We start from the raw sequence: 8960 nt of genomic DNA on the forward strand, positions 1-8960 counted from the left end.
TAAAGTACAGCTCCAGTAGGGCCCATTTAGGCTTCAGGTTTGGCCTGGGTTGAAGTGGGTTAGGCTTGGGCCAGTTTTCCAAAAGAATTTAAGCTAAGGGGTGAGTGAAAAACTTTAGGTCAAGTTCAAACAAAAGTTTCACTTGTAATTTGTTGTTTTTATTCCAATAAAATTAAAAATTGAGTTGAAATATTCTTAATGAAAAAATGATCATTTGGTGAAATTCAAATCAATTTAGAATTCTAGGAGATATTCTATGTTTACCATATAAATTTTGTTTACACCAATCAATCCAAAATCAATGAGTACCATAAAAATGCACTGCATGCACCCATTGTTAGAACGACAGTAACTATGAAGCATTAGCATATTCCAAGAAGGAAGAGGAATGCTCTTATTGTGGGAGTAACCCGACGATAAGGTCAATCATTCCCACAAGAGCAGCCAAGGCAACTTAATGAAGCCACACCAAATGTTGAGCCCGAGATCTGCACCTCGTGTCCATTTTAGATCATTTACTTGATTAGCCATATAGGTGAAGCCCACGTCGAATGCCCACGATTAACAACCTTGATCCGAAGATTAGCGAAAAAATTTTTCTTCAAATGAATGGCTAGAATATGGCCCAAAAAGCTAGAGAATCAGACCTAATAAACCTATAGATTTCAGCTAATGGCCTACAGCTGAACCTCCAAATAAAAGAGGTATAAAGGAAACCCTCAGGTAGGAGAGGGCTAACTCAGCAAGAAAGCAAGCTAAACAGGGAGGAGAAGAGTATTATATTCTCCAATATTCACTCTCTCGTTTTCTCTCTATTGTTCTCAAAGCTCTAACTAACTTAAGTATCGGTGGGTCCTCGATAAGTACAAACTTTTTTTATAGATTCTTTCCAGCATCTCGGATCCTTGATGGTGCCCGTCTCCGGCCATGTCAGCAATCTTTGGGAGTCTTGCGGCAACAGTTCTCATCATTTAAGCTTAAAATTTGGGCAAAGTAAGCTGATGCAAATAAGGAGCCTATAGGAATACCATAGCCCACATGAGATCCTAACAGAATACAGAAGCAAAGTAATTAAAAGTAGAAACAATAAAAAATAGAACTAGAAAGCTATAAATTAACTAATTTAAATCTATGTAGCTAGAAGGCCTCGTACCTATGGTATTCATAGGCCCATGGTTGAAAAATCTTGGCCTTGCACGAGTATCTCAAGGAGGAATTAAGTCGTTAACTTCGACAAGAAGAAACTAGTATTACAAGTTTTCTAGAATAAAAATCTTATTTTAAGAATGAAAAATAAGACACCAGACCTATCTAATGCCGCCAAGGGTGCTATTAGAACCTTACTTGACAGTATTTTTCCTATGATGTGGTAACTGAGACCATTCTACATCAAACTGGACAAGTTTGGATCTAAGTGCTCTATCATTAATTTGAATTTGACAAGAAGGTTTTTGCCACTATATATATTACATACTAATGCCATATTGTACATCCATCTGTATTCAAGGTGGATCATACTGACACAAGTAGGTTGGTAAGATTGTACAAAAAGGCTAACTGGATATCAAACCTGATGGAAGTGTTTTCTTTTAAAAATTTAGTCGATCCTAGTTCTTGTGAAGATTTCATTTGGAGACTCTGCACAAAGAAGGTTAATAGGCATCTGATTAGCCTCGTGGTGCACCAATGGCCAGCATCACTTGTACCTACATTGGTTTTTATTGCAAATGTCAATTTGACTTTTGTGATTCCATCTTAGGTTAAATCTCATAATCTTTTATATAATAAAATTGCTGGTTTAACCTATCTAGTCCAAATATAATTTAGTTTTTGATTCATGTGATTCTTGATAAATTAAAATGTTTAGGCCATTGAGAAAAGTCTCATCTATACTACTCCAGCAATTTGGCACGTGCAATACATGTTTCAGAGAAAAATTAAAAAAATTAAATTACATTACATTCAAGATAAAATGTATTATTTAGATAAAAAGGTATTGCATAAAATAAATTATTATATTTTTCGTATGACACAAATCTTTTAGCAGCAAAATCTGAAAAATCTTTCATATTTTTTCGAGGTGTGGAACCAAAGTAGCCACACGTGGGAACTAGCAAAGTTGGTTTCCGAGTTTGAGGTGCTATGTATTTCGTAATAAGTTTGGGTGACTGGAAACCATTTGACAGACGATTGGAGATCCATGAAAAATTAGTGCTCCAATCATTGGCAACCAACTTGTTTTTGGCCAGTGGATTTTGTGATGCTCTTTTGTTTTTTTTTCTAATGTTATTTCGTAAGTAAGAAAGAAAGACCTCGGCGTTGGAGGACGGTTCTCACGAGGAACAAGTACTATTTTTAAGGAATAAGTCCAATCATTGGGGGCATGGAGAAATGACTAGCGAACATTGGACTCTTTCAGCTTTAGACAAGGTTTCTGCTTGTCTTTAAGCAAGAATCCAACGAGTGAGAAATAAATGCCAGGCATATTCTGATAACGTGAGGCACATCTCCATCTTATCAAATAATAATGAAATGGAAGATAAGTTAGACTTTCGTTAATATAGCATTTTATGATGATCCATTGGTGGATTTAGCTACAACGATATTTAAATTAGACCTGATTAGTTCCGTCTATTATTGTTTCAAAGGAGTATTTGATTCATAATTAAAATTGAAATTAAAATTAAAATAAAAAGAGATTGAAATTGAAATTAGAATGATCAAATCATTCGAAATATTTAGTTTATGTTCGAAATCGAAATCGAAATCGGAATCGGAATCGATCATTCTCATTGTTGTTGCTTGGTTTATATAAAGATAAAAATCAGAATCGACTCAAATTTTTATTTTTATTCTTAACTAAAATTTTTAAAAATTAATTATTTTTAAAAATTAATATTAAATAAAAATTAAATATAATAATAATATTTTTAATTTTTTAAAAAAATTATTAAAAAATTCTAGCATAATCTAAAAGATCCCACACTTGGCATACAATCTGATCATCGAATTCCACAACACAGTATCCATTTCAATCTCATTTTCCACTGCCATCCGGTGAACTCTGATTCCAAAAGTAAGGTCCTTGAGCTCAGAACAAGCGTGCAACACGCTGACCACCATGACCCTGTTAGGGACCACGCCGTCTTGCCCTCGTTCCATCTCCTCGTATAGTCCCAAGCACGTTCCATAGTTGCCGCTCTAAGAGTACCCAGACATCATGGAGTTTCAGGAGATGATATCTCTTTGGGAGATCACATCGAACAACTTCCTCACGAAGGTCAAATCGTCTGTCCGAGCATAGAGCATTACCAATCCATTAGAGATGAAGAGGTCAGTGTCGAGGCCAGTGTGGAGGGCGAAGGCGTGGACCTCCCTTTCGGTGAGGTGGGGAAGGGAGGAGGTGGAGAGGGAGGAGAGGGACTTGAGGATTGCGAAGAGGGTGAAGGCATCCTCACCAGAAAGCCGGCGAGGATGCGATGCTGCGAGCGTACTGCTGGCTGCTGGAGCAGTGCTTCCGATGGCCTAGCATAGCCGACGGTGGAGATGGGCTCCTCTGGCACTTGGATCTGAAGCCTCATGTCTTCGACGATTTCTTCATCACAGTCGTCCAGGCCAACTCGGACCAAGGCTAGGTCCTCACCTCCCCCTCCACCACCTTCGTTGGCATCTTCGATAGACACGGTGGCCCCGAGGCCTCCCGCTTCATCAACAACCATCTCTTCCCCCACCTCCACAATACTCCTCTACCACTCGCCCCTCGTAGAAGAGATTTTTACTCGATCTATTGCTCTAAATCGGTGGGTTTTTTTGGCAGAGTTCGCATCGGAGCAAGGGGGATCTCAACGGAGGTGATAAGGAAGGTGTTCGATGCGATGGAGGAGGAGGAAGAGCTTTACATCGATATTTTTTTCTTTAATTACCGTTCCGATGGAATGGGATCTCAATCCAATGGGAGTGTCCGGATTGGACTGGAAAGGGATTGGACCACTCCCATTTTTTTCTGAAATATGAATCGGAATGGAATTCCTCCCAACCAAACAGTTGGAATGGGAGTCATTCATTCTAATTTTCATTCCAAACCTTAAATATCCCAACCAAACACCTCCTAAATGTCAACCCATTGTTGGATTCACATATGAGCAAATCAAACTTGGTTAATCATGATTCGTAGCCTAAAGTGCCGTTGCTCAATCAATCTAAGAACATAGCTAGTTCAGGTCCCTAAGATAGCATTTGATGATCCAAATCCCATGGTGATCTAATCTCCAATGATCTAAGATCATGGTGTTGGGTAGGTCTTGGTCTAGTGATTAAAGATTTTCGAATATCCACGAATAAGCTATTTGGCATTCCATGCAAATCCAAGATCATTGATTGTATAATACCAAAATTATCTATAATATATTCCATAAAAATATATTTATTGATCATATATAATATGTTATAAATAAAAATTACTATATTTATCAGTATATTAATAACTAATAGATTCTACAAAAATATATTTATTAGTCCTATAAATTATTAATGCTATAAAATATATTAATTATTATTATAGAATTAATATTTTATTTATACTTATAATATATTATGTATTAATATGAATATTTATTTTGATTAAAAAAATAAAGCAAGTTGAAGTAATATATTAAATATTTTATTATATAAATATAAAGTACAATAAGATATTTTTATTTTAATTTAAAATTATCATTGAATCATAATATGACAATAATATGATTAATAATTATTACTGCAAGGCTTCAGTTGATAGTCGGTGAGGTCGATGATGAATCAAACTGGGTTGCTTCTTGGTTGAACCTGACGAAGTCTGCAATAATTCCTACACAGAAAGTCTCAAAACCAATGGGGTATCCTCCGGTTTAAGATCTTCCGATGGTTAAGTTAGATGAAATCTTGAGAACAGATAGTGAAAATGAGAGAATAGAAGGATAAAAAAAGAGCTTGTGGGCAGAATAAAGAGAGGACTCTTATTCCTTTCAATGGGGGAGCTGAAAATGATTCAGCAGAGTCTTCGCTCTATCCCTTCAAACTTATCCTACAGAGGATACCCTACCCTCCTTTATATAGTGGGGTGAGGAGGCCTACTTAAGTCATTAGGAAAGTTTGTTAAGTCGTTAGTTTGTTATAACAGAGTAGCCAACTGTATAGTGATCGTGGGATATTTGCCCATGTGGTGATTGACAATAGTATAGCTAGAAGATAGCTAATGTTGAGCTAGATAATAGCTACTGGATAACCATCTGCACTTTAGTGGCATGTCGGTAATCTATGAACGTGACATAGCTAAGCTCGGTTACTTACTGAACTGAGTATCATATCTCTTTGGCATTAATAACCATATCAGTTAAAGACTGACATAAATCACCACAGATCGACCAATAGCTGAGATGAGCATCATACTTTAAGAATAGCTCTAAATAAATTAGATCAACCAAATATCAGATTGAAGAAGCAGATCAAAAAATGGCCGACATGGACTGAAAGAACTTTTATGATTCAGATAATAATCTATTGTCATATGTCCAGATGATGAGGTTGGATGACATGTACCAATATATGCCCCCACTTTCCAGACCAAAGTGAAGTTTCTGATATCGGATGGGGAAAATCTTTCCAGAAGATCTCATCTGATTTGTACTATCATCATAAATGCTCCGTACTGCTGATGGCTGAGAATATTAATTTTTTAATCATTCAAAGCGACACGTCATTTCTCAAAAATGATTCACCAGACTTAGCAATGATGAGCGCTTAGAAAATTGAGAGTTCAAAAATGTTTGGATGGCTAGTCCCTGACGTGTGTGTGTCAGATGTCATGTCGTGGTTGGTTGCTTTAGCTATCACACAGATCTCGCTTGTGTGGCTTGATCAAAAAGAGATGCGTCGAAACAACTCTCTGTAGGATCATCAGATGACTGATAAGTGACATCTATCCAATGATGCATCAAATCAATCCAAACTGTTGGTAATCTTTATAAATAGGCCTATGCTTCATTCAAAAACCATTTTACTATTTTCTTTTATGTGGAAGCCTTGCCGAAATTTTTTCGAAGCCCCCACATCACCGACATCAGAGAAGAGACTCCCTTAAAAGTCATCGGAGCTGGAGAAGAAACAAGTAGAGAAGTTCTCTAAAAGCCTCCTTAGACCTATCTTTTCCCATTAGGTATTTGTTTTCAGCCTCCATGGCTTGATCAAGAGGAGGTGCATCAAAACAACTCCCTCCAAGATCATCAGATGACCGACAAGTGGCATCAATCCAATGGTGCATCAAAACAATCCAAACCATTGGTAATCTTTACAACTAGGCCTGTGCTTCACTCAAAAATCAGTTTACTATTTTTTTTTGCATGGAAGCCTTGTCAAAATTTTTTTGAAGCCCCCACATCACCAACATCGGAGAAGGGACTCCCTCAAAAGTCATCAAAGCCGAAGAAGAAAGAAGCAGAGAAGTTCTTTAAAAGCTTCCTTAGATCTACGATCCTTGGAACCTGAGATTTCAGATTTCTACGATCCTCATTTTCCTTTTTTTGATAGTTTTCTCTTTTCTCTTTTTCTTTTTCCATCCACCTTCGCCCTCTTCTTTTCTTTTAAAGATATCTTCCGGTAGTAGCAACAAGATAAGTCAGGGCAATCGGATACCTAGGTCAACCCAACTACTACTTGAATTCGAGGTGTAAAGCTCATCTTGGACAGTAGCTGAGGTCAGTACCTCAGGTCGGGATAACCCAGAATCTCCTATAAGGGGTCTTCTAGATTATCTTGGCCTAAGTACTGAACAATCTATCCTGACCGATCTCGACCTTCAGAAGTTTGGAAAAAAATATTTGATTCCTGAAGAATTACAACTCATAGCTCCAGATCGGGATGGTAGGGTTACCAAACCTCCAGAAGGTTGTGTTGTATTTTATGAGGTATTTCGATCTAGACTTTAATTTTTCTTACATTTTTCTTTAGTAATGTATTTGAATTTTATAGACTCCATCCTGCTTAAACCACTCCCAATGCTATTAGGATGATCATAGTATTCATCATTTGCTACAAATTTTTTGCCATAGACCTTAGGATTTCTTTCTTTAGGGCATTATTCATCCTCATTTTTCTTTTTTTGATAGTTTTTCCTTTTCTCTTTTTCTTTTTCCATCCACCTTCGCCCTCTTCTTTTCTTTTAAAGATATCTTCCGGTAGTAGCAACAAGATATGTCAGAACAATCGGATACCTAGGTCAACCCAACCACTACTCGAATTCGAGGTGTAAAGTTCATCTTGGATAGTAGCTGAGGTCAGTACCTCAGGTCAGGATAACCCAGAATCTCCTATAAGGGGTCTTCTAGATTATCTTGGCTTGAGTACTGAACAATCTGTCCTGACTGATCTCGACCTTCAGAAATTTGAAAAAAAAATATTTGATTTCTGAAGAATTACAACTCATAGCTCCAGATCAGGATGGTAGGGTTACCAAACCTCCAGAAGGTTGTGTTGTATTTTATGAGGTACTTCGATCTGGACTTTAAATTTTCTTATATTTTTTTTTAGCAATGTATTTGAATTCTATAGACTCCATCCTGCTCAAACCACTCCCAATGTTATTAGGATGATCATAGTATTCATCATTTGCTACAAATTTTTTGCCATAGACCTTAGGATTTCTTTCTTTAGGGCATTATTCATCCTAAAGAAACACCCTTATGAGAAAGGCTAGTGGTACTTTTCATCTCAGCCTAAATGCAAACTTGACCCTACTCTTCCTTCCTCAATACATAACTGAAAAAACCATTTCTTCTTTGTTCCACTACAAGAAAAGAGTGCTTTTGTGATGGAATTATTTGCAACGCAAATATTTTCGTCACCACTAAATGTATTTATGATGAAAAAAATATCCATCATAAATAATAAAATATTTATGATCAAAATAATTTTTTATCGTAAATAGTTGCGTATCAGCGATGAAAAAATTATTTCATCATAAATATATATTATTTATGATGAATATTTTTATCATAAATAATATATTATTTATTTTAATTTTAAATTTTTAAATATTAGTAATAAAAATATTTTCATCATAAATCATTTAAGTATTTACAATAAAAAATATTTTTTCATTGATAATAAGATTATTTCCAACATAAATATTATCATCATCAATATTTGAAAAAAAATTAAAAATTTAAAAAAATTTAAAAATTATAGATTATTTGTGATGAAAATATTTTATCATAAATAATTAAATATTTGAGATGAAAAAAATTTCATCATAAATATTTTATTATTTACAATGAAAATATTTTCATCTCCAATATTTAAAAAAAAATAAAAATTAAAAAAATTAAAAATTACTCATTACTTATGATAAAAAAATTTATCATAAATAATTTATTTTTATGATGTAAAAAATATTCATCATAAATACTTAATTATTTATGATAAAAATATTTTCATCATCAATATTTAAAAAAATCAGTAATTTAAAAAAATTAAAAGTTGCTTATTATTTATGATAAAAATTTTTCATCATAAATAATCTAGTATTTACAATAAAAAAAAATTTCATCGTAAATAAATTTATTTATGATGAAAATATTTTCATCATCAATATGTAAAAAAATTAAAAATTTTAAAAAATTATAAAATTTAAAATTTTAATTTTATGTAAGGTAACTGCATCTATTTTTTGTAGCAGCTGTATATATCTTTTATCCTTTTATATGGTAAAAAAGCAAATGTGAGTTATGGTCTAGACCGAACTTTTTATATGAAAAAATTATATGAAAGTAGATGATATTCGCGGATTAGAATGAATAGATTATTTTGAATAAAATGAGTTATATATTTATTTACGATGAAAAATTTATCTGTTCATCACTGTTACTGTTACTAGTGATATCAATGAATCTTTCTATAGAGTGTCTACCTTAAGCTGTATGAAAGGA

The sequence above is a fragment of the Elaeis guineensis genome, chromosome 16 (assembly GCF_000442705.2).
Source record: "Elaeis guineensis isolate ETL-2024a chromosome 16, EG11, whole genome shotgun sequence".
Lineage (NCBI taxonomy): Eukaryota > Viridiplantae > Streptophyta > Magnoliopsida > Arecales > Arecaceae > Elaeis > Elaeis guineensis.